Source organism: Apteryx mantelli, chromosome 2, assembly GCF_036417845.1.
Source record: "Apteryx mantelli isolate bAptMan1 chromosome 2, bAptMan1.hap1, whole genome shotgun sequence".
Lineage (NCBI taxonomy): Eukaryota > Metazoa > Chordata > Aves > Apterygiformes > Apterygidae > Apteryx > Apteryx mantelli.
Window position 1 is genome coordinate 51882661 of NC_089979.1, and position 27386 is coordinate 51910046.

Below are 27386 nucleotides of genomic sequence, written 5' to 3' on the forward strand. Positions count from 1 at the left end.
CAGTGCGGTTCTTGCATGCATCGCTAAGGAAAATCCTGTAGAGGACTGCTGAGTGCAAAAGAGCAAACTCATCTTGCACTGCAAGAGAATGGCACTATTATTTTTCTGCTCATGAAATGGGAACAAATTTGTACCAAATGCCCAATTTTTCAATTGTATGCAGAATTATGTTTTCACAGAACTAACTAGGTTACTGGTGTATAGATCTCTGCCTGTGATTTAGTGTCCCACAGCAGGGCTTTGCACCTCTCTATATTTCCCATTATCCATAAGCCTTACAGTTTTTTCAGATTTCTAAGCAAATACACTCCTGCATAAAAAATGTCAAGTAGCCCTATTTTGAAAGCAGCCCCTCCATAAAACCCACTCAACATCAGATAAATTGAAGTGCCCTGATTTAAATCAGCTCACAAGGCTCCTGGTTCTCCCATCCTTAATCACACTGTGGGGCATCTACTCATGTGTGGTGTCCCAGTGCTGTTCACCTCACTGGTGAACAGTGAGGTGAACAGTCAGGTGACAGCCTTGATTTTCTGTTCCACCTAGAAGCTGGTAAAATCACTATACTTTTCCTCATGTAAGAAAACATCATCCTAAACAAGGCATAAGAAAACAGACAGACAAAAACCTCCTTATTTGAGAAAAATACTCATGTATCTTGTTTCTCTCCTGTTTAAGACCTTGTTCTCATCATGCAACCTGATGCTGAATGCTGTGTGGATTATTAGAACGGCTGCATGCACATGTTGAGGAGTACATTGTCTCTGGCCTCCCTCTTCCCCAACTTTTCCTCATTTTTACCCTTGTCTTCTATTCCTTTCTCTGCAAGTTCAGAAGCTCAATTGTAACTTATGTTGTTGACATTACATGTTTGCCAAGTTTTGGTATTTCAGTGTTCATGCAGCTCCAGTTTCATTCAGTTTCCCCTATGTGCTTTATCCCTTTTATCTTTGGCCTTATTAATGTGATTGCCCTGTGACAACATTTGCTGGAATACATACAGGAGGGCTGGAACAACCAGTGTTTCCCTGTGGCTGCAGAATGCTTCTTTCTGAACTACACCATGCCCCAGTAGGGGAGTGTGGGATAGCTCGTGTTGCCATCCTGCTCTCTCCCCATGCAGTTACCTTACTCAGCTCTGCTCCCTTGCAGCAGGGAGATGGGTGTCTTCCCCAGAGGCTCAGCAAGTTCTGCTAAGGACTCTACAAAGAAGCCCAGCAGCATTGAATTTTGTAGTTCATTAAATAGCGACCGGGTGGGTTTGTCTTCTATTTATTTCTGCCTTTATCCTGCTAGCAAGGAATCATCAATATGCAGACATTATCTAACACTCCCAGATAAACTGCATCTGTACAGACTCATTCAGACACAGGCTATAAATACATGCTGCCTGCGCATAGACTGCCGTCACACTCTCTGTATGCCTCTTCTGGGGCAGACTTTTCTATAGGCTTCTGGAAATATCCCCCTTGGGTCCTTGTGCTCCCACAGTTTTGTACAGTGCCCAGACCATGCAGGGACAAGATCTGAGAAATCGAGTGTCGTGTGAATGTTCCTACAGCACAGACACTGATCACTTAGCTTCTCCATTTTATACCTATAGAGTTTCAGTGCCATGATTTAAGTAGGTCCCCAGTTAACCAGGACATAAATTACAGCTAGCACTTTGGCTCACGGACTCTGGGAGCCATTCAGGGCATTTCCCTTTCCATAGATTTGTTTCCTCCAGAGAAACTTTCTAAAGTAATGCCTTCCTCCTTCCCACTGCCCTCTACTTAATTTTAAAGACACTATTAACCTGGTGCTGCCCTTCTCTTAATCCTGACATATAAAAACTGAGCACGACATGAAGGAAGAGTTAAATAATTAATTTAGAGTTATCTAATTTTCAAAATCTTTTCTAATCCAGCTTTCCAGTTTAGCATTCATTTTCCCCACACTTTGTATATACCAGTTTTAGTCCTTTATCTCTTCCACTTCTAAATATTTTACTGGGTTTTTGTTTTATACAGCTAAGAGGAATGCTGTTCTGATAAAACAGCGCTATAATCTTCTCAGGCTGCATTTCCTTAGTTCCCACTCTTCATCTGTAGCTTTTAAACAAAAAATCTTTACTAGTTGAAAATAAAGACGGTGAATTTCAGTGGTACATTTAATAATTCATAAATCAAATGAAGTTCAAACAGGTTCAAAGTTTAAAAGTTTAAAAGTTTTGCTGAAGCTTTAAAGTTTAAACTGTCAGAGACTTTGACAAAAAACTTTTCCTGTCTGGAATATTTAAGATTGTTAAACTATATTACATGCATGGCTATTGCTACATCTCTTCAACCAAAAAGTCGTCTTCTAAAAGAATACTGATATTATGTTTTCTTTAAACAAATATTACATATGCAGTATAAAGAAACATATTAATATGGTAAAGAAGACCACAGCCTGCATAACCTCCGTATTATACAAAGTTTTTCAAACCAACCTACTTTGGCCAGCAAGAAATCTTTTGATTTATTAATGCTGCTACATGCTAGAGGGGTAAAAAAGGTCTCCTTTTAATGGCTTGGCCATTATAAAAGAAGAATTCAGACAAGTATACACAACTACAAAGCCCAGGATGAAAAGCATTAAGTTTTATGCATTATGTCCTTCCAAAATTTGGAAAACACTGAGGCCCTGATTCTATTCCTGTTTATACCAATATAAAAATCAGAAGTAATACCACTGAAACCAATGGGTTTATTTGTGATCTTGTTTATGCAGATGTAATTTCATTAATGTACTCAAAGATCTCTTTATCCATATTTTTATCATTCCCAAAGCATTTAAAGTATTTTCTAAATAAATTCATTTCATTCACTGCATTTTTGAATGCAATTAAAGCTCTAAATGAGATTCTGTGAAATACATGTCCTATAAATAGTACTTTAGGCAGATTTTCATACCCAGAAAGAGGAACAAATTTCCCTTGGGGAAAACACGGCATAGCTTCAGGGGAACCTCATCATCATACAGTGGTTGTGGCCCAGGCACAGCTCATACATAAGCACCATGGGCAAGCATAGGATTAGACATCTTTCCTTCAGTAAAAGCAACTTGTACTGTATCAGTCACTGTTGGCCTCTAACATGAATTTAGTTTTCATGAATGGGCTCATGAAGTAAGCTGTTTGTTATGGTACAAGCAAAAGCATTAATAGCTTTAAATGACTTTAACTGATAATAACCTGATAGTTGGGTCAAGTGGAAATAGGCATTATATATGCCTTTGTTTCTCAAGGAAATCAGGACTAGGGAGAATAAAGTGAGAGGGAAAGGCAATTTACAGTTCCAGATGTAGCATAAGGTGTCAGGAAGAAATGTATGTATCAGACCACTTCCATAACAGAGTTATTTTTGACTCTCAAATGCAACCTAGTCTCCAATAGTGAGAGTTCAGGAACAGTAGAGTCGTGTTCTTCCATCAGTCAGAAATCTGTACTATAAGTACAGATTTCTTCCAGTGAGCAACAGGGAATGTTATGCATATGCCACAAGACTTTTCTCCAGTTTTTTGGACTGTCTCACCCTCTATGAAGTTAACAGTGAATAAAGGACAGTTTCCCGGCATCCTACACTAGCAGATTTTTTCCCCCCCTAGGGCCCATTGGAATAGCATGTGAATTGCAGTGTGAATAATCTGCAATATATGCTTACAATGTGTCGTTTTGCCTGCCAGGAGATCATTTGCAAAAAAATCAATACAAAAGAGATACAAAAAATGCCAAATTAAACTATTTAAAAACACGTTTGTGGAAAAATCTTTGGTTTTGGATAGTGCTTACTCAATGTGATTAATAGACCACAGAAGCATTAGGCCACATCCAGGAAAGGACTAGACACCTACAATTTAAATACCTGTAATGTGTAACAGTGGCTGAACCCAGAATGCAGTATTAAGGATTAAGGCTGAGGCTACTGTGAGGGAAGAGAGCTAGGTACTTCCAAAACATGATCCAAAAATATTGACATGCTGAGCTGCAAGCTGCTTGTGAGCAGAAAGCATTAGCATAAGGTGAATCCAAACCCTAATTCATCCCATGTTTCCCGTCCAACAAATTTAGATATCCAAATTAAGGTTGGAAGTACTGTGCTGCTACCCCCACAGGGACCTCTTGAAGATAGGTACCTACAGATTTTTCTCCCAAAGAACTCATGAAGGGGCGCTGCTCCACCTTTAAAGGAAACTTCTGCTCTGCTTCGTTGGCTGGGGACAGCATGGAGCTGGGAGCAGGGACAGGAAGGAGAGGTTTCTCCCCAGCAGGTAGCTGTGCTAATTGCTGGTGACACAGGTACGCTGCATCTTGTGCTCATGCTGTCATGACCAGCAGATCTCACACTCCCTTCCTATCTCTTAGCTCAGCCTGAAAAAGCCAAAGTCCTCAGATGAGGATCTGCCCACCCTCCCCAGCCCTACTTACAGCCTGGTGGTCATGTCTCTTCTGCGCAGCAGTAATATAGCTTGAATCTCCTTGGGCCAAGGCAACTTACAGGCCAAAAGGCGGCATCTAAAAGGTTACAGGTCTCCAAGATTAGGCGGCTGAAACTGACTTTTCCACGTCACAGTTTTAAGCTTAAATGCTTGAGGTCCATCTAGGTTCACTTTGGAGTTGTTGCTTAAGCATAATGACATCAGTTGGCAGCGCCTTGCCCATACTACCTCATTTCCATGAGAGTTCAGCGCTCATCAACTTAGAATTGACTTACATCACTATCCTAAATGCCAACGATTCTTTTATACATTGCTGAATGACTCTTTTACAAATTGCTGACTGGGAAGAGGCAGTAGTCATGTAAACACATTTATGACAAAAGTACCAAGCAATAGCAATTCTAAATTTCTATTAGCCAGAGAAGTCAACATAAATAGGTTGTACGGAGCTTCATTTCATGGACTGGTATGGTCACTGTTCAAGCTTCTCCTTGTCAGTTGTGCTAAAAACCTCCATGAGCCCTGCAGCAAAGGAAAATCCAGCAACCATACAAAACAAACAATGCTGCAAGATCTCTTCTGCCTAATTTCCAGGCCACAGCTCTTCAGGGATTGCTCTGCATTCTTCTGTTGGTCTGCCTCTTTGGTATCCTCCGTGCTCTGCTCATGTGGGGAGAAAGAGGGCTTGTTTCTACACAAGAAAAGCATGTGGGACACACCAAAAGGGGCATTTCCACCAAAGATCTCAGAGCTCTACAGACATCATTCTTTGGTAGAAAAGGGAACCCTTATATATCTTTCCCAGATTAAAGTTGATTTGATTCTGTGTTTACAAATCATAGGAAACTTATGTTCTAGACTGAACCAAGAAAGGGTCCAGTTGGTCCTGTGGCAGGTCCAATGCCAGAAAACATGAAAATAGCTTTAATCAGCAAGAACTTCTGGCAACGTCATTTGCAATGAATAGGCCTCCTTCTTGTATGTTTGCCGGGCCAGATTGGGCTCTCAAACAGGTAGGGACGCAGATCCAGTAAGGGCTGGGTTAACAGTTTAGGAATGAATAACTGACTGACCCCAGGGACTGTTTCACAAATGACTCTCTGTCAACATGTTGGATGAGAAGACATTAATGTGGTCAAGCTTGGAAGAACAAATAAGAAAAATAGCTTATCATGTGCTAGCCAGCACCCTGGTACCGCGCTACAGAAAAGAAAAAGCAAACACCTGTCTCTAGGGCCTCAGAAGCACTTAGTTTTCATTGGGAGGTTGTCTTCAAGAAGCCTGAAAGCTCCTTAATCACATACTCACTGCTTTTAATGCAAGTAGTGTGCATCCAAGGGAGCATTATGTTGTACGGTGTGAAGGAGGACATGACCTAGAGATCCTACTGGGCTACTGTTCCCTGTCTATCCACAAGGCGGCCTTCAAACCTGATGATTTTGAGCAGATCACTTGTTTATATCCTGCAACAATTTCTCAATACTTTCCAATTCTTGCACACTTTGAGCTGTCACACTACACGAGAGCAGCAGGAGACTGAGGAGCTGAAGTGGCTCTTGAGTGGGCAGTTTGCAGGAATTCTCCTCAGTGCTACTTTACTCGCAATTGCTCCTGCTGGAGTGAGTCTGAGAATGTTCCCCGTGGCAAGGCAGGAAAAGCTCGGCTTTGCTCTTGGTGCTGAAAAATTTCACAACAAAGAACTTGTAACTGGCTTCTGACATTTTAAAGGAGTTGAGGGACGGGATTTTTCAAAACTAACTAGGCTAATTTGGATGTCCCATGAATGGCTCCTGTCATTCTAGTGTGCTAGCAGGCTTTGGCTAGCTCACATTAACTAACCAGCTTATGTAATATGGTGTTTTGAGTGTTATTGACTTTTTGCGCTGCATGTTGAGATAGAGCTGGGCCTTGTGACTAATCTTAGTGAAGCAAATGTCTGAGGTCCTCATCTGCTTTGTAAACGCTTAGCCTATTTTTAATATATCACAGTATGCTAGTTAGAACCTCTGGGTTTTGAAGACAAAAAGATAGGTTTTCTAGGAAGAGTTTGGATTTTGCTGGCCTTCTTAAAGGATATAAATTCCACATTTCATAACAATCGTCACCACTATACTTAGGTGACAAAACAAAAACAAAACCTCAAAATATTCAGAGAAATCCATCAAATCTGAGCGAAATAAAGGTTGCCATCTAATTGATGAGACAAAGAAGAAGAATGCAGTAAAAGAGCATTTTCTGGATCTGGCCCTTAATCACAATAAATCACAGAATCACAGAATCGCTGAGGTTGGAAGGGACCTCTGGAGATCATCTAGTCCAACCCCCCTGCTCAAGCAGGGTCACCTAGAGCACATTGCACAGGATCGCATCCAGGCGGGTTTTGAATATCTCCGGAGAAGGAGACTCCACCACCTCTCGGGGCAACCTGTTCCAGTGCTCTGTCACCCTCACAGTGAAAAAGTTTTTCCTCATGTTCAGATGGAAGTGTCTGTGTTTCAGTTTGTGCCCGTTGCCTCGCGTCCTGTCGCTGGGCACCACTGAAAAGAGTCTGGCTCCATCCTCTTGACACCCTCCCTTCAGATACTTGTACACGTTGATAAGATCTCCTCTCAGCCTTCTCTTCTCCAGGCTAAACAGGCCCAGCTCCCTCAGCCTTTCCTCATAAGAGAGATGCTCCAGTCCCCTAATCATCTTTGTAGCCCTTCGCTGGACTTGCTCCAGTAGTGCCACATCCCTCTTGTACTGGGGAGCCCAGAACTGGACGCAGTACTCCAGATGTGGCCTCACCAGGGCTGAGTAGAGGGGGAGAATCACCTCCCTCGACCTGCTGGCAACACTCTTCCTAATGCACCCCAGGATACCATTGGCCTTCTTGGCCACAAGGGCACATTGCTGCCTCATACTTAACTTGGTGTCCACCAGCACTCCCAGGTCCTTCTCAGCAGAGCTGCTTTCCAGCAGGTCAACCCCCAACCTGTACTGCTGCATAAGTGCCTTATTATACCAGATCATCCCATTTTATTTTAGCAAGGAAATTATACTGTAATGGTGTTGGGTTGCTTTTCTACTCTATTACTACTACAATTAAATCCCCCACATAGCCGAAGACCCTAGACAGCACATCAGGAAAAATGATCAAGCTGTGGAAAAAGGAGAGACAACTGCGGAGAAGGGAGTCATTCTTCCAACACAGTCTTCCTCGGTTTTCCTCAACAAAAATCCTCGGTTTTCAGAAGCCCACTGGCAGACCCGTCCTCCCTGAATTTCTCTAATCCCTCCCTGGGCCCATGTAGACCTCAGCCCTCCATTTCATGCTGAGGAGAACAAGTACCACCATTTCATTCTGCACACCTGCAGTAAAAAAGAAGGATCTCCTTTTGTTTATTTGACACTGGACTTTACACTGGGTTTGTTTTACAGCGGGTTCGCACTGCTGGCTGCCCAGCAATCTCGCTGCCTGCCGGGGAAGGCAGGTCCCCCCAAGGTTCGAAGGGAGAGGTGCCAGGGTTGCACAGTCCTGCTGCCTGCCTGGCCCGGGCTCAGCCTCACACTGAGCTGCTTCACGCAGCAAGACCAGCAGATATTATTCACTAGATTTTATTTCCAACCTAGTGGGAGAGGACAGGATGGCCGAGGCCCTGCCTTAGGTCAACTTAGGCTGCTGTGGAAACGTAACTTTCAGTCTAGTAACGTGATACTTGTTCCCTATTCACTTTCTGCACACCAATCGTGATTTCATAGACTGATTTCATCTCTCTTTCAGTTGCCTGTGTTCCCACCAGATGCAAGCAGGTTTCCGAGCAAAATTCTTCTGAGGAGACATTGCTGGTTTAATCTCAGTACCTCCAATTTTCAATGGTCTTTGGTCCCAATAAGCCAAAAATAGCCTTCTGAATTCGGTGGGGTTCCCTGCAGGATCGAGCACAGCCTTCGTCAACATGTCACTCGCAAGCACCGTAAGCAGCCTCAGAGGTCCGGCTGTGTGGCCTCACTGAAGCCAGTGACGCAGGACCGGGGACAAGCCTTGGAGCTCAGTCTGGCCTTTTCTGCCATCAGTGGTAACATGTGACGAGGCTGCATCACTACTGCTCCGGGGAAAATCTGAAGACCAGGGGATGGCACACGTGTACACAAGAAGACTTTGGCTAGCAGACTCTCCGTTTCCAGACGTAGGAGACAGAAAGTGCCCAGCTGGGTCTCAAATCTCATTTTGAGCCTGCAATAGCTTTCCCTGCCTCCCCTCCATCTTTAAATTATAAAAAGAGAAAGTATCCTGTGGAAGTAACCCTTTTCCAAAATCACAGGGTGACACCCCAGACCTCCTAATCTGTCTCTGTAAGAACTTTGCACCCATGGGCTCAGGGCAGCTGGATGGAGGGGAATGTCATGAACTCCAGGTATCACAGACCCCCTGAGCCTCCATGTCGTTATAGTCCAGAATGTGGTATTTTCAGGAGAGTTTCGCCAGCTTTCTGGGCCAGAGCCTATGACTTTGGGAGAGGAAACATTATTTGTCTCATAATACAGACATCAAATACAAACAAGGGAGCTGCAGTTCCTGGCATGAAAGCTTTTCATAGCAATTTACTATCCAACATCCTTATAATTAATGAGGGCCCTAACCACTATTTTTAGTACAGCTAAAATGAACTGTAAGTTATTGGAGAAAGACATGTTGTGTAATATGTGACTCATGTATCATTTTACCAAGAATTTGTATTAGATTGCTGAAAATTGCAGGGAAATGATTTCCAGAGTATTCTAAATGCTCTTAGATATGTTAAGTATAAAGCAAGCTCAGCTTAGCTTGCCTGATTGGCTAATTATGTCCAAACATTTAGAGAACTAAATCACTACAATGCAAATCCAGTTTACATATTACAAGAGAGATGTGGCCAAATGTACTTCAGGTGTGACAAGATTAAAATAATTGCAATTAATTTGGGCAAGAGGTGGAAAACAGAGACACCGATGGTGGAATCGATGATGTCTTCTTAAATGTGGGATTAGCGTAGCTGTTAAAGCGTGCTGAGGATTATTTTAGAAACATGGAGAGGGCAAGGTAATAACGATGAGCTTAGTCCTGCTGTGAGCTCTGGGCAGACCTCACACGGCAGCATCGCCCATCACCTCCCCTGCCCCAAATGGTGCCAAAACTGCAAACTTTGCGTAAAACTCACTAGTGCACCAGTCAGATATTCCAGCCCCCGACCTAGTGAGCCTGAGTGAGCAAGCAGCCCCGCTGCCTCTCCCGAGCAACGTGTAGGACCTACCACTCGCATTTTTCTGTATTGGGGACGCTTCGCCGGGTCTTGCGTGGGGGGAACCTGGGCGCTGTGGACAGCGCGGCCCGCGGGAAGGCGGCACCTCCCCGCCGCGCCAGCAGGCGGCGCGGGAAGGCGGCGGGGCGCGGGAAGGCGGGTGGGTGCGGGAGGGCGGCGACGCAGGAGGGCGGCGGCGCGGGAAGGCGGGTGGGTGCGGGAGGGCGGCGGGAAGGCGGGAGGGTGCGGGAGGGCGGCGGGAAGGCGGGAAGGCGGGTGGGTGCGGGAGGGCGGCGGGAAGGCGGGAGGGCGGCGGGAAGGCGGGTGGGTGCGGGAGGGCGGCGGGAAGGCGGGAGGGTGCGGGAGGGCGGCGGGAAGGCGGGAAGGCGGGTGGGTGCGGGAGGGCGGCGGGAAGGCGGGAGGGCGGCGGGAAGGCGGGTGGGTGCGGGAGGGCGGCGGCGCAGCGCGGAGGAAGCGCGTATCTCGCGGCGCCTCCGAGGCAAAGGCAGCGGTGAAGGGAGCTCTCGGGTAAGCCGCGGAGGGTGGCCAGGAGAGCGCGACTCTCTCAGCGTGGGTTTAATTTATGCCGTTGAGGTTTTCATCTCTCCGCCGCTGCTGTGGCAGCTGGATCGCTTCCAGCCGGCCGGCACCAGCTTCCCACCTGCCTTTGCCCAACCGCGCTGCCCTACGGTGTTTGGCACTGAGTGGCCACTCTGGAAACTGGAGAACCAGAGCCCAGCTTCCCGGGTCTCTGCCCCATAGTTTCAGCACTGCCTTCCTAGATGCGTTAAAAATAAATAAATAAATAAATAAATAACACCCTTCTTTTAGGAGATGTAGTGTAAAACCTTTTTTTGCTCTTCTCTTGAGATGGGGCACATTCTTCCCCACATAATGATGTTTTCTTCTCTGGCAATGGTGTACTCACTGTCACAGCTATTTGCTATGTAATCCAGTTCGTAAAAGTCAGCAACCTGTTGTAGCAATTAGCCATATTTGCTTAAGAGATGCCCAGTACTGGAATTGCTGGGAGAGTGTTTTACAAGTCAGAATTACAGTATTGGCTAGGATCTGGGAGGAAGCTTGTGCAGTCGTATTAACTTTGGTACTATTAGCCCTTCTCATTTATAAGTCTAAGTTAATCTAAAGACAGCTGCTGTTAAGAGATACAGGTGAGAAGTAATTCTATATAAAGTTTATGTGCAGCCAGGTCAAAAATGGGAAGACGGGGGAGGGTGGGGGGTGGATCCTTGAGACACAAGTGACGTAAGCTGCTGTGCAGAGATGTTGGCGCTGGCCAGAGCATCGCGTGTCCCAGGCCAGACACCAGCAGGCTCTCGAGGGAGCACTCCAGCAAGGCATATACAGTCACCTGTGCTGCCTTGGTGCCTTGCCGTCTGGAGGGAATTTCCTTCTGCATCTTCCAGGCGCTTCCAGGTGGCACAAAGTGGTGCCAGAGCATATTTTGCACAGGTGTAAAAGGCAAAACATGCTAGAGTGCAGCAGAGAATCAGCATGATTCGTTAGCTTTACCAGAAAATAAGGGAAGGGTAAAAAGAGCTACTATTCTCTATATTCATTATGGGAGGGGGGGGATCTCTGTGATGGAGCATAACCCTCCAAACACAAAGTGGACAATGGAATCTGCAATGGGATTTTTCAAAACATGGAAGTAGCTTAGCAACATATACTTATTTCCTGTTTTAGGAAAGGTGCTATGAAGGCATGAATTCCCAGGAGGTGAATCATATATAAAAGACATTCTTTGTTTTGCTTTGAAATTGCAGACAGAATATAAGTGAGATAATTTAGCATATGCTTTCCTCCATTCATAAAGACCTTGCATATTGATCACCTAACATGCATGCATCCAAACACATTGTAAAGTTGGAAAGTCCTTGCAAAGAAGCATTTAATGTCTTTGCCCTCACATTTCCAGCAGTGGCACAATAAGTAGCAGATACAGATGCATCTTCTAGAAAATGAAATCCTGCCCAAGAGATTATGCTAGCACCTGAGAAGACTGAAGTTAGAAATTTCCTCTGTGTTCCTACTTCAGTAAGTTATTATTTATTAAGATACTTCCAGGAGTCAGCATCTAAATAAAATGTTTTTTACAGTGTTATTTCTATTTGGGAAAGTACAAAGCACAGTGATTCACGAATTATGTTCAAGTGAAATCAAACGAAAAAGCAATCAAACTTTATTAAGATTATCTGCAATTTTTTCTTTACTCAAAGGCCTTTTCTCTTTCATAGTGACCTTTAATTTTCAAAACCAGCAATATTGTTTCTAAAAAAAAATCAGGTCTGAGTGAGCATAGTTCTAAAGGTTGCATTGATGACATTTATTGTTAATCTATAAGCATGAGATCTTTAATAGTCTTGAGCAAGCCAAACTCTACAGCTCTGTCCATAACCATGCAAATACTGTTCCACCTGTGTCGAAAGATATTTATTGACACTTAGCAATTTATATGAGGTCATGGACCTTTCAAACAGGTCTCTTGCTTGAAAATTTTATTGCCGTACTACACTGCTTGACTAAAAATAATTAACTTTCTATAACATTATTTAGTGACATTGCCAAACTAGCAATAATAACGTGAAACAGAAATATGAGACCATAGAAAACTCTACCTCCTGTCCACTGAGCTTTTTTTTTAAAAAAAGTGATTTATTTTAAAACCACAAAGCTATAAAAATGTCCTAGTTCTGTTACTGAGGGATTTATGTGGCCCAGTAACTGCAGTATCCACACCACCTCCTAATCTTTGATATATTTGTCCTTACAACATCTTTGTGAGATGGTGAAAGGATATTTTTCCTTTCAATAGATGGATGTCTGAGATGTGGAATAAATAGGTGACTTTCTTGAGATGTTACAGACAAAAGTGCTATAGATAAGCAGGAAAATATTCTAGAAAATAGTTCTTCCTTCTTTCAACAATATGCCTAGGTACATAACTATTTTTCCTCCTGACAGGCAATACTAAAAGCAACTCTTGAGAATCACTTACTGCTAACCGATTTGCTTTCTCTGTTACAGTGATTATAAAATAAATTTGTCTACACACGCGCCTCCATATACCTGTGTGTATCTTTGCACACCTGTCGGATGCCTTTAGTCTTCTCACAAATTGCTGTCTGTGACATCTTAATGGAAAACTTTTACATCACCACCACGTGCTGGAGCATTGCTGAAAGAATCAAGTGCTATAGCCCCATGAGCCTCCGCAGGAGGGAAAAATAGCCAGCAATAAGACTACACGCAGGAATTTTAGCAATTGATCAGGAATAAATATGATACAAAAGACAGTGAGGAATAACATGCTTTTCAAAACATCCCAGGTGGTTCAGCCTCATTAGCTGTCTTGAAACACATCAGAAAATGGGGTCTTTTTGTGTTCACCCCTTCCTCATAGTCAACTTTGGTAAACCTGTGCTTAAAATGAAAATAGCAGTTTAACCAGCCATCTTTTATAATTCCATCTTGCCTGCAGAATTAATACCCTGGTCTTAAGTAACAAATGCTAAGTCCCCCCCGGGCACCTTCAGCTGCCTGCCCCTGGTGGAAGGAAGGAGACGACTGAGCCCAGGGACAAAGCTGCAGGAGAGTGCTCACACCTCCCCTGGATGCTGTGAGCAGGTGCTGGAAGCAAAACTGGACATTATTCTTGTTTCTTGCCTTGCCCTCTGGCCCATGTCAACCCTGTGTGTCACTAACTAGGTTTCCAGAGCTCACCACCCACTAAGAAGGTCCATTCCCAGTGTTTCTGTCTAGCACAGTTCTCTGCAAATCAGTGTGCCCACAATTTCATGGCCAGTTTCCAGCCAAACCACCAAAGATGGGAATAAATGCCTTCCAGTTGTCTTCAGTTAGCTCAATCAGATGTAATCTGTCGTTTCAAAGGAACAAGATGAACATGACAGATTAAATCTATGAAAATATGAGACTAAATTCTGCTTTCACTTGTAGCAGCCCCATTTGAGTTTCAGAACTGGTGTCCGTGTACTACTGATCTTTGTATATCAGTAAATCAAATATCTGTGCACATAGGTAATAAACCTTGTTATTTTTTAAAGCAGAGTTTGCCTTGATCTTGAAGGAAGTGTGCATTCATCACTCTGTTCACACATATCCCAAATGGAGCGGCAAGTACTTTGTCTGGGAGGTGTACCTCTCTCCAGCCACTTTCTGCTCTATCTGTGCTCATCACTTGGAGAACATTTACAAAGTGAAAGTCATTCTCTTTGAATGAGTGTAAGGGGGAATAAATCCAAACACAGACTCCACACATGTTCACATGAGATGGACAACATTGCTCTGCCTGTAAAGTATGCTCTGAATGAAAGAGAAGGCAGTGTGTGTGTGTGTAGGGACGGATTTAAAATGGGCTTTTGGATATTGGGAAGACACTCAATGCCTCCTCATCCTGTCTGCCAGGAGCATCTTCCCTGTGACTAGACATTATCTACTGGCTACGAACTACAGAAACCCCAACACACGCATGTCTCCTGAGGAATAAAACATTACAAAAGACAGATGGATGAGACAGGGAAAAAAGAACAAATAAATGTTCACTTCAGGACTGAAAGGAATTTGACTGAAAGTTACAGGGAAACAGCAGCAGTCACTGAAGTAAAAGCATGAAACATTTATAATATGTTAATAGAAGTACTACACACAAGTGAAGGTCCAATGATGGGATTGGATTTTAATGGGGTTGGCTATTTGATGGACCACAAAAATATTGATAGCTGTGAAAACTGAGGTAAGGACAATTTAACCACATAGTGTGTGACAGAAGCCAATCACATTCAGGTGTGAGGAAGCCCTGCATGGTGTATAATGCCCCCGTACATTGTAAGAGAGTCACATCCTAGACTCACAGGATCAGCAAGGCTGGAAGGGACCTCCGGAGGCTGCCTGGCCCAGCCCCCTGCTCAAAGCAGGGCTACTGAAGCTTTTGGCTGTAGGAAGGAATCAAGATGTGACAGACCGATAGATTGTTCCATTGAGGAAGATCCCAGGTTCCCTGAAGAACTACAACATAATCATAAAGCATATCAATTAATAGAGTCATTACACATTTAAATAAGAAAATTGGGAATTACTGAACTTTAGCAGGCTGAAAGTAAATGGAGCAGTAAGCGTAGCTGTTGCTTGAACTGGGATGCTATCGTGCAGGGCAGCAGAGACCATACACTCACCTGCACAGGCTTCCTGCACAGGTGTGAGTCTCTACTGCCAAATGAAAAAAAACAAGAAAGATGAAAATGCTCAAGCAAATAGCCAGTGTAACTGCTGTGACAGTCTGCCCGATGGTGAGACAGAGCAACTGCTTTCAGAGGGACTGGCTAGCTCACCTAAAGTTTAATCATAGAAACCTCCATCAAGGTTCTTTAACTTTCAAGACTGTGAATTATTTGAGAGAGTGTCAAAAAAGAAAGTGAGGGTCCTACACTGAAATTTGGACCATCCCTTGTCAACTCCATTTTAGTGTCTCAAGCGGGAAGGACTTACCATCACTTATGTTTTCCCTCAAACAAGGGCGAAGACTGAGGACTCCCAGTACTGCTCAGCAAGAAATCTGAATGCTTCTATAGGAAACATCGCAAGGAGTCTGACAGCAGATCAGTGTCAGATTCTGAGTATCTGCCCAGCTCCTTGTAAGTTTTTATTATTTCAAACATACACAACTTATCAGAAGAAAAGCTAGGAACTGTACAGCTACCTTTTTTTCCCACAGTGTTTCATTTTGACCACTGATTTGATGTGGCACGTGCACAGATTTGTGTTGTTAATGTCCTAGAGCACCTTGATTCGTATGTGAGTGGGAGATGAATCCTGCAAGGTTCTATACTAAATTCAAGCTAGTTAAAATTTTTGCAATGCAAGAAAAAAAAAAATCTGCAAAGTTGAGTGCTTAAAAGACTGAACACTTTGTTCCTCTCCCTCCAGCACAAGCTGCTCTAGCCAAGAACATTAGCATGAGTAACAAAAGGGATGGCTGAAAGGGAAGTGCAAGATGAGGTTTAACATCCTCCACAACTGAACCTAAAGTACTTTATGCAGCTGAAACTGCTGTGATTGCTAAAGAGAATATTGCCAGTTCGGGGACACATGAGCAAGCTTGCCTATACTGCTTGAAATTCAAAGATAGTAAATTACTGGATTAAAAATGTGAAAAAGGCATCATCTTGAAAGACCCAGAAGAAGATGATCTTGTATATATCTGTGTCAACATCCATATTTTCCTAGATGTTAAGGATTCACTCCCTCAAAGCCCTGAAAATGTCGAAAGTTCATATAACCAGTCCATTAAACAGCTGAGCTGTCCAGAGGAGTTTGAAGGAGCAAAGTGGTCAGCCTCACTGGCTTGCAGTGCCCTGCTCGCCTCGAATACCTGAGTCTTATGAAACCACCAAGCAGATAAAGTGTTCTCAGCACACCCTTCCTCCTCTGCAGGACAAAGGCATCTTTCCCTTGCCCATGGAAAAATTCAGAGCCTTTGTTCAGGCCTGGTTATTGCTTTGTCGATATTTTATGAAGTACCAAGTCACCCACTGGCCAAAGACCTGCCTGGTGTAATTTTGCTGGCATCAAATCACACAGGCATTTGTCCTGATGTGTGTCCGCTAACGTCCTGATTGCAGCGCTGAACGCTTCTGGGGATGCTCACAGGCCTGCTGAAATGGGAAAAATTGTGGCTTATGCAAATAACGGCTGGCCATTCAGTCAAAAAAGCCCAGGGAATACCATTCACAAAGTGACACTCTCATGCATGCCCTTTTTTTTTCACTCCCTCCCATGCACTGAAGTAAGTGATTTAACATTCAGCTCTCCCATTAAGTCTCATTAAGGCAGTGAGAGGTGGGAGGGCAGCGGGGCAGGTTAGTGACTTCCTTCCTTCTGGGGCTGGACTCAGGCTGATGTTGAGGTGTTCCATTGGGCAGTGCCGTGGCAGGGAGCGCTGAAGGAAGGAAATGGAGAGCAACCTGCCCTTCTGTGCACACGGCGGGGTGGAGGAAGAGTTAATGACTGTGAACTGTGAATATCCGGGTTGAAGAATAAAGCCACATGACACTGAACTTTGTATGGGGCCCAAGCTCCCCCAGCATCACAGGCTGCCGGGTCTGTGGGAACCACTCAGGGGTTGAAGCCCTTCTGCATGCCTCCATCAGCATTGCCATAGTTTCCAATCTGAACCACAAGGTAATTCATTCAGGTTGGGGAAAGCTATGTAAAGAGCATGCTCCAGGCTGGCAATATGGTCCTGAGAGACTTTAGCAGACCCTTCGAGGCGTTGGGCTGGTTGCTTCATATTGTGTTGTGACAGGAAAAACCTGAACAGAAGATGGAGGGAGAAACCTCAAAACAAAGCTCATTGGCCAAAAGGTGCCAAAACAAAAAAAATCCAGGACAATAGTCATATCCAGCCAGCACTGGTTTTTCTCTCTATCTTGTTAAAATGAAAGTCTTGTTAAGGTTAAATATCTATAACCTAACTTGAAAACAAGTGGTGTTGTCAGGTCAATGTTCCATATTTTATTTTCCATACATAAACTTGCTCCTGTGTTCAGCCGTACTATTAAAAGAGCAGGAAAGCAAGTGCCACTGGTTTTGATGGGAAGCCTATAGATTCCTTATAGCTTAAAACATTTGTCATGTTTTTTAAATAATACATACAATAAGAAAAATGCAGTGCCTAAGAGGCAGGGAAAATTACTAACTATCAGTTCAGGATCTAATTATAATGAAGTCAGAAGGAAATGGGATAACGCCTGGGTCAGGTGAATTCATCAGCAAGACTCTTATTCACACTGGTGGCAGATCTTTCCCCCAAAATATAACTGTTTAATTAAAGATACATCTTAAAAGCAAGGATGAGGAAGAAAAATAGTGGGTAGAAGTGTCAGCAGATGAACAAAAAAGGAAAGATACTATGGCTTTGTTCCTGAATAGAGCCTTCCACCAGGCCCCAACTTGGTGGGAGAGAGACTGAGAATACTTTTTCTTCATTAGTCATATAGCTCATGGTTCAAAGATGAAACACTGGGAACATCTGTGCTCTGCTCTACGCTATTTAAATCACTTCAGGACAAATCCAGCCCTGTTATAAGTGGGTGTAACTCTGTTCAAGCCAGTGGAGCTGCACCTGCTTATACTAAGATGAAATTTGGCTCAGTTTGGATCCAAATTAACTCAGCATTTGGAAATAAAAATAAGAAGCTTGGCATATTCCAGTATTTCATCTGGAATCTCATAAAACTTGAGATTAGTTTATCTAATAGATTTACAGCCTTACAAATATTTTATTCTGCTATCAACTCATTCCAAAATCTCCCTCTCCCCTGCCCCCTCAGCCTTCCTCCCTCCCCTCCCCAGGCAGGAATATCAGTCCTGCCTTGCCCCGTTTTGACCTACTGCAGCCAGCAGGGAACACAGCTAATAACAGCACATCCTTTTTTGATCTCCGAGTGCTCCACAATAGGCAAATAGGTTGTTCCTGTTGGCAAAACTGGCCCTGCCATGTTCATCTGCCCGCTTATCCTCAGATTATAAGGATGTGAGTGTCTGAGGATGAGAGATGTTTTCTGTACCAGCACTGCCAAGGACTGAGCTAGCAATGTCTGCCATAACCTGGGAAGGAGGAAGTCTGGTTTCCTCTCTTAATTACTGAAGAACTGGTACCGAAGGCTGTGGAGGAAAAAGAGTAATTTCTTGATTTTTTTTTTTTTTTTTTTGCTACATTGTACACCTACCACATTTCTTTTGAGGACATAAGCAATAAGTAGTTAAGCCTTGAAACCAGGATGAGTATCAAAGAGTATCTTTCAAAGGAATGAAAGCAGAAAGAAATTTCAAGGACCCTCCACACCAAATTCACCCTTTCAGAAAAAGCCTGAATAAATAGATAGCCCGTGCAACATGTTGGAAAAGTCAACAAACTTGAGCTCTCTCACACAAAGGTGGAAGTGAATTCTTCAATCAAGGATTCTCCAGTGAGAAGACCCTGCCCACAACCCTGGAAGTAGAGAATTCCAACCTGTTACTGCAATTTCTTGGTTAGCTCTCCAAAAAGAGCAATCTTAGAAAACACCCTGGACCCTAGGGGAAGCTGGCTCTACAGAGCAAAGTCACTTGGAAATGAGCTACAAGACAGATCAGTCTTTCCATTACATTTTTGTTGTGTTTGAATATTTTTATATATGTGCGATACCCCAGCAATAGCCTGTCAGGCAGAACCAAGGTGAGCACACCATCACAATCCAAGTGGGGCTGAAAAAAACACTAGTAATGATAGCAAAATCAGTAGGCGGTAGGAAAAGCTGCTTAGAGAAGATGAAAAACATACATGTCTCAGCTGGGAAGGTAGCAGTCTCTTGGATTAAGTACTGCCCAGTGGTTCCTCACAGCCAGCCAGCATCTCTCTATCTTTAAATCACAGGTTTGTCGTTTCAGCCCTGTCTTAGCCAAGCTAGATCGACGTGGTATAGGCAGATGGATCATGTGAAGGGTCAGCAGGGTGCTGGTCCCACCATAGGTCAAATTGTCCCATTATTTCCCTTTGCAGTTTCATATTCATATTAACATATGAGGCCGCTGGTGGAGTATATCCATCCAGAGCACAGCACAAACCACATGACTGAAAACTAATCATCTGGATTCTCTCCAAGTGGAAAGAAAGAAGCCACTCACATGAAACTTTATCTAACGTTCATTAATAGACATGCTCATGTCACCTCATGGCTCAAGAGCAACATCTCTTGATAGATGTTCGAGAATCAGTGGTCCCACCTTATATTCATCACTCACCGGAGGTGAGTGCAAATCAAATGCGTGCAACAGCAGGACTCCTTGTCTACCCCAAATCTCCAGCAGAATACAAGCTGGCCAAATGAACATAAAGACTCTCTCTACCTTGTCTTAGCTTGTGTGCTGTTTTTATCACTATATGTTTTTACAGAGACTGCTTTTTAAGTCTTTTTTACTGAGCAGAAGACAGAAGCTTGCTGATAGGATTGTCCATGTCAGGATAGGACTGAACCTAAGCAGTCATTGTTTGTAAAATGGTGAGGCTTGGCTTTTCTGAAGGAAACTGTCAACAGCTGCCATGAAAGTAGCTTGAATGAAATAGTTGTTTGCCTTAACAGTTTCATCAGTCATGAAGAACCTACTTCCAAACAACAAATAACAACCAGCTCACCATCCAGTCCCTTCATGGGTTTTACTCTTTAAAGTACACTGGATTATTTTCTAGTAGCTTGCAAATAACAGAGCTTGGATGAACAATGAGCTACAGAAGAGCACAAGAAAATAGCAGACTATACAACTTAGATGAGGGCAGCAACAACCAAGAAGCCTTTTATTAAAGCAAAAGTAAATTCCTGGTTTGGTGAAGATCAGTGAAGACTTTGCCATTGACTTCAGACTGCTATAATCTGATCCATAAGAGTTTGAATCTAAACACAAGAGATATAATACTGACATTCTGGACACCTTGGAGAATAAGATAAATTGGACGATCAGCAGAAATGAGAAATTCTTACATCTTTTCTGGCTCTCTTTAGAATCTTTTGGAGAACTTTTGTAAGTAAGTATCTCTTTTAGTCATCATCACCTTATCTTTTACTTCTTGCAGTAAACAAGGTAGACCTTCATTTCCCCTTCAAATGTTCAGAAGTGATCTTTACACGCAGTAAGTCTGCAGACTTACTAAAGGAGGATGAAAAGTTGAGCCTGTTGTGGTGTGCCTTGTGTGGATGATTAGCCAGGGTGAGCAAAGATTTTTTTAAAGACTATCATCAGATTATGAATGTTATGATAATTCATAACTGGCATCTAACTTGTGCCACCAAGAAATTAATAACCTTTTATTATCAATGTCTGTAACATCTCTGATCTCTCTCCCTATCATGTGGACTGATGGCAAGATCCAGCCAGCATAACTCATTACGGTAACAGTTTGTGTCACACTTAGATACTAATATGTAAAATCTAGTGAAGAATTACATCATCTTGATTTTTGATGACACTTGCATCAGACATGTCATATACCTTGAGTTCAACTTTTTTTTTAAATCTTTCACCAACATGTGAAATAGAGCCACCAAATCTCTCTTGTCATTGGAGTCCTGGTTCCACTGAAATCACAGAGACTTTTTGCATATAGTCTGGATTTTACACAGAGAGCAGGAGGAGTATTTTTATCTTTCCCACAGATGTCTGTAAGACAAGCCTATCAATATGTACAATTGCTTGTGATTCTATGTGCTTGTAAAAATGAGTAATTCTCGCAGTTGCCTGTTGTAGTTGCTCTGTTTTGACTTTCTCTATTACTTACTTTCTTTTGTCTCCCATTCAGAGAAAAATAAAATCACTGATAAAGAAAGCTATTGTGTGATATAAGGTATTTGGAATTGTGAATGAAAGAAGCTAGCAGGGAGGGGGGAATAACAGAGGGTAATTTTATTATATCTCTCTGACCTGAAGCAGTAATAAACATGAAGTCAGTATATGATCATAAGTGATGTTTTTATATACGTATCATATTTTAGATGGGTTTGGGAGAGAAACACATAAAACTGATTGACTGGTGATGTGGTAGTAATTATGCAAATGGAGCAACTTGACCATAAAACACTTTAAAGGGAAAAAGGTAGCTGAGTAACAAGTAAGTATAAAAAAATGTGATTATTGTATCTGTCCTGATGCCCTAGCAGCTCTCCTGCCAAAGCCTGAAAGAAATGGATGTTGTGTAACAAAATTAAAACCATATAAAGTATCAGATGAAGGTCATAAATAACTTGTCCTTATAAAAAGCATGTCTTTAATTGTCGACTCTGGGTCTTTCTTACAATTTTGTTCAGTCTTGGGCAAAGTTCAGTTTTATGAGACCAACCTTGTGCAGCAAACACACCTTTGCTCTGCTGCTTTACTGCAGTGTTAATGGTTCATTTGCCTGTGGGGGTAGGGGAAGGTAGCGCTGCTGTTCTAGCCTTTCACTTATGCTGCTCAAAAAAGAACCATGAAGCTATGTTAATCAAATAATTCCATGAGTTATTCTCAATTGCAAAATCAGCTGTGATGGCAAGTAAAAGAAGAGTGTCTCTGCATTTCCCACTCTGCAGTCCCTGTATTTTTGCAGCTGCATGAAACACAAGTTATGGTGAATGCTTGAGAAGAGGGGGAAAGAAAGGGAATGATGCTCATTTTCATCCCAATCCCAAACAAAGCCTGAACAATAGTACTGTCTGCTCACTTCTTTCGACACACTTTCCTGCATCTGAGATGTTTTGGCCATACTCCGGGCCATACCTGTCTCCATATCCTATCACCCCCCTAAATAAACACAACCTCTTTCTGCAAAGCCCACACCACCCCCCCCCCAGGCCGTTCCAGCCCTCCCCAGGGCCAGCCATGCACCCGTGTGCCTCTTGGGGAGAAAGGTCTGGCCAGCAGCTGCTTCTTCAGCAAGTGCCTGACTGAGCTGTCCCTTCAGGCAGGCTTAGCATGAGGACCTGATACAGCCCCTGTGTGCCTGTGCTCTTGGCCTGACACTTCCCAGATGTGCCCAAGAGACTTGCCTGTGCATAAGCATGCCAATTCTGCAGCACAGATTTCCTTCTAGAGAAAATGACTTCTCTCCATCATCTATCGACTAACTTTCCCAGGCAGAAGATAGCTGTTGTGTGTACTCTCTGGAGCCTCATATGACTGCATAAAGGCAACAGTACTGCTCTGAAATACCAATAAGCAGAAGTTTCACAGAACATGAGTGTCAGCATGATGTGGGCTGCAGGCTGTCAGGGGACATGGCTTCTGCGACATTAGAAGAGACTTTGTTGGGTAGAGGAGAGTGGTTTGTCAGGAGTGGCCTGGAGAAGTCAGACAGGGATCAGCTGTCCACAGTATCTTCCAAAAGATGACCATCAAATGAAGCTAATAAGAACCAATTTCAAAACAAACCAAAGGAGGTGGTTCTTTGTGCAACAGGTTCTAGATCTGTGGACTTTCTTCTCAAAGGACACTGTGGATGCACAAAGTTTACTTGGGCTCCAGGGGAGACAGGACGAGCACTGGGAGAGAGATGAGCCGAAAATGGTTGGAGAGTGGAAGAAATTTACATTTTGCCCTGTTCTCATGTTTCTCAAGGCATCTTTTTGTAGCCAGTATTGGAGACAGGGTATTGGGCTAGGAGGATCCTTGGTCTGAACTAGTACCTTCACTCTGAAGTTCTCCCTCAAGACAGATCAGCTTGCCGAATCCTTTTCCCCATCTAGACAGGACATAGTAGTTATCCTCTCAAAATAAAAAAGAGGGATTAAATCTTGAACCTTTTACTCTCTTGACACTTTTCATACTCCTTTTTCAGCAGAAAGTTCCTCCCACCCCAGTTATTTCACAACAGCTAGTTATGGAGACTGAAATTAGCTGAAACTGAGACTGAAAAGGTGCAGATAAGGAATCTCAGCTGCTCTCAACAGTGTTTTAAGGCAAGAACATAACAGAACATTAGAAATGGTCATGATCATGTAATCTGATAATCATCATGAAATCAGCAGGTGTTGAAATGAGGATCAGGGTTCACATCCTTTCTCCCATGTGCAGAAGCTGTGATTTTCATACTATGTGACAAGATCAATAGGTCATCAAACAGCAAACATCATGTCATGATACATGAAGGTCTATCTGCTCTGGGAAACCAGAGCTCCTGCCCTGTGTAGTTTTGATGGTGACTTTGTACACACATATTTTTTTCTTATTTGGTTATTGTGCAGACTTCAGGAGCCTTGGCCAAGCATCAAATAGAGAGACAGCCACAGTGGTGCCAACTTACACAGCTCTGGTAAAGACAGTAACTTAGTATTACAGGGTGAGATGAGTAGGACTGGGTAAGGTCACGCGGCTTAGTCCTAGTATGGTCATCTGCATCTGCAGTGTCCAATTGAACTAACACAGAATCAGCTAGAGAGGGGAAAGACATATTTACTCATTAATGTAAATAGCCTACATACCCAGGAGACAGACCCTCAACACATGACACGTAAGACACCAGAAAAAATGCTACATTTCAGTCCATGTCCTGCAGCTAGTCCTAACACAGAAGCAAAGTTCCCACTGGGGTCATTTAGCGCTTCATGGTAACCAGCAGGCAAGCGACAAAAAAAATGTCCATCTCTGATTTAAAAGCAATGTTTCAACCTCTCACGGCAGAAACAATAGGCTGTTTCCCAAGTGGAGATCAGGTATGTTTATTTTACTGAAATATAAGGGTTTGTGACAATCAAAAGCAGATGTTCATTAACAGGCAGAGGTGTAGGTAGGTTTCCGAGGCATAAAGCATAAGGAGGGCAAAGAGGCAAAACATTCAATCTCCTGCCTCACACCTGAATCCACCCAACCCTTTAAATCAGTTTTCAACAATGGTTTTCAATTTTCAGGGTTTTTTTAAGTAACAGCTATGGAGGTGCAGTTCCTGCTAGCCTTGCAGAACAAGCACTTTGGACAACATTTTGATTCCTGTTTCAGGATATTTCCCCTTTGTTTGCCTTTAACTTAACCCAGGATCCAGAACTAGACTTGAAATTTGATGCCTGAAGATGTGCAGACCTGAGAGACTTCTCTCATAAAGCCACTGCAACCTTTAGTCTGGACCTGAATTCCTTCAGCCTGCGTGCTCTCAAGATCCCATGTTCAGTACAGAGGAGTGCCTGTGGATGTTACTCCTTGTATTGCTCTTACATGTCTCCTAACGGTTTGAAAGTCCATTGCTGGAGGTGAGTAATGTTGCACCAGATCAGAGCAACCTTACTGCAAGCAGTAAGTGTCAGCAGAATCAGTGCTAGGTCAGCCACTCCGGCTGTTCCTTTCAGGAAACTACTCCTACTACAGACGCGCTTATACTAAACAAACCCCCTTAAATACGTGTGCTGCAGCATATACTTCCATTTGCTGGCGTCATGAAGACTAGCAAAAAGAAGCCATGGCAGCAAATGTTAGCACAGAGTGCCAGACCGAATCAAACCCCATTTTCCCCTGTACAAGGACAACTCCAAGATAACTTTGCAGTTGGCTGTGTTTCTTTTTCCAAACAGTGCAGTGGAGTATCAGCAAAAGAAAATTTCAGAAGTGTTTCTGCCAGGAAGTTGAGCGATGGAACCTGTAACTGCATTCAACACACAGACAAAAGAATTATTCTTATCAACTGAACCTGAGCATGCTTATAAGATTATGGTTTTTAATTTTTGTCTACAAGTGTGTCTGAACCACACAGTTCCAAACCAAACTGAGGTCTACACATTGTAGATCAGTCGATTGAGTGCTTTAGAAATGAATAACAAGCAAAAGAAACAGAATGGCTTTTGACTTATGAAAATGCCCCAGATGGCATTCTGCATTAACTTTCCTTTATCAAACAGCCTGGGATATCTCCATCCACCTGTCCATCTGGTTTACGCTCCCAGAACATATTTGCTCCCAGACCAAGCCTATTGGTTGCCCAGTAGACTCTACAGTCTATGAATTATCCTCAGTAGAAATGCTCATAAATGAGTCTTGCAAAACAGCTCTGAAGGAGAGGGGACCAGACGACTCAGCTGCTGCATTTTAGGGGTGCTACTCATAGTAGCAGAACCCTGGTCTGAACTCCTGCAAAAATCTTCAAGCTATCCTTCTATTGAAATTACACAACACATGATACATTTGACATAAAAGACAACAATATTGGCTATCTCGAGTGATAACAACTAACTAGAGATCAAAGGCTGAGTCCTGGTTCTTCACTTCCATTTGTAGCCGACAGTCAGACATCAGTAGAGACTCCTGGGTTTCTGCTACCCTGAGAGGGAGTTGGGAGATGGAAGACAGTCTGGAGAAAGACTCCAGGGATGCTCCACGGAGCTCCTCAGTGACCCCTTAGACCTGGTGTGTTTTGACAAGGTCAGGGAGCAATGGGCACATAGGTTGTGTGTCCCCACCTGGTGCAGACCTTGAGGCCATATGAGCGGTATATACACCTATGGACTGCATCCGTGCAGGACGTGGCAGTTGGAGTCTGATCTGCAGATAGGTCTCGGCAGCCCTGGGTCGGCCCTGCTCCATTGCCGAATCCCTGCTGCACAAACTGTGCACTGGAGGCCATGGGATGGGGTAACAGAGTTAAAATAGGTATTTGACACCACAAACCTTATTTCATCGTGTTATGAAAAGTCACACAGGGCAGTCTTTATTCCCCAGGCTCAGCATGCAGAGCAAACATGCTGCTGTAATCTTTAGCAAATACATTTTTGCTTGCACAATAAATCTGTTCAGAAATCACACATTTCCATTCAAACTAGTCACTAAAGAGTCACGTGTTAGGGCCTATCTCTGCTTTGTGCTGACACTGCATTGGCAGAGAATCACGTGCCTTCGTGAAAAAATATCCTTAAGGCAGAACTTGGCTCAGGGTCACACAAGACTCATCCACATTTCATATCATGTTTCCTTTTTTTTTCCTCACTGACCAGTCTTGAACTATGCAACTTCCATGCAAGCAGATGAACACACACCACAAATACGCACAAGTGACTATATCTAGACTGGGAAACAAAATGGTCCAAAGAACAGCAAAAGAGGAGTAATGGCAAAGCGCAGCTTATGTCCATTCAGCTAAACTCTCTTACCCTCGAAACCAGGGTGGCAGCAAGTCAAACTATCTCCTAGGAACAGTCCGTGGCACGTGCTATTCCCTAACCCATCCTGAGGGTTATCTGGGACAGTGCTAGTGGACCAAAACCATGCCCAGAAACGTGCCAAGAATTTGCCGAAATATGTTGTCCCGTACCATTGTCCATGCCAGTGCTCTGACCCTGGGGAGCTGCTGCTGTGGAGCCCGCCAGCTGGGACATTACCTGAACATGGAAGAGCTGTAGTAAATGTCTTGTCTGCTAGGAAAGGTCTGTGGGATTTCAGGCAAACCACCGAGTCTTTCTTGTTGTCTCTGTTGATCCATAAAAGGGGGATAATACCCCTAGTGTATTTCTCAGTGGTGGTGGGAGAATAAAGCATTGGCCAGCTTGGCTAGTAATGGGAAAGCACTGGTGTACCACAGCCGTACAAGTGGGTTTATCCTATTTTGTTTGATAATTTTCATTTTAACAGAGAGCACATGCTGGTGTAAGTGGGTCTGCTAACACAAATCAAACCAACAGGATTCATATTCAAAATAGAATTCTGGCTATTGGGCACTACTTCAAATTATGAATGAAGTCAATCATCTATACTGAAAACAAGCATATTCAAAATAAGCAGGAACATATACCTTTAAAATATAAATGTTAATTTTTTTGTCATATTCTGAAATGAAGTATCTTGCATTTTATTTCCTATTGATACATATCTTTTTTTTTCCTTCATTTGTATGAGTGAAAGATGGTTATCCATTCAATTTTTATGACCTATTTATTTCTTATCTGAAATGATATCACTACCTGAACTTCAGTAAAGATAGGCTACCACTTCCTTATGTAGAGGAACCTAATAAATGGGAGGGAGGAAAATCAGGAAATGGTTTTATTCACTGCTGTGGATTTAAAGATTTTTCTAAATGCTCAATTGTCCAGAAATATAAGAAAGACATAACCATATATCTGGGAAGAAACAAAACAAAATGCA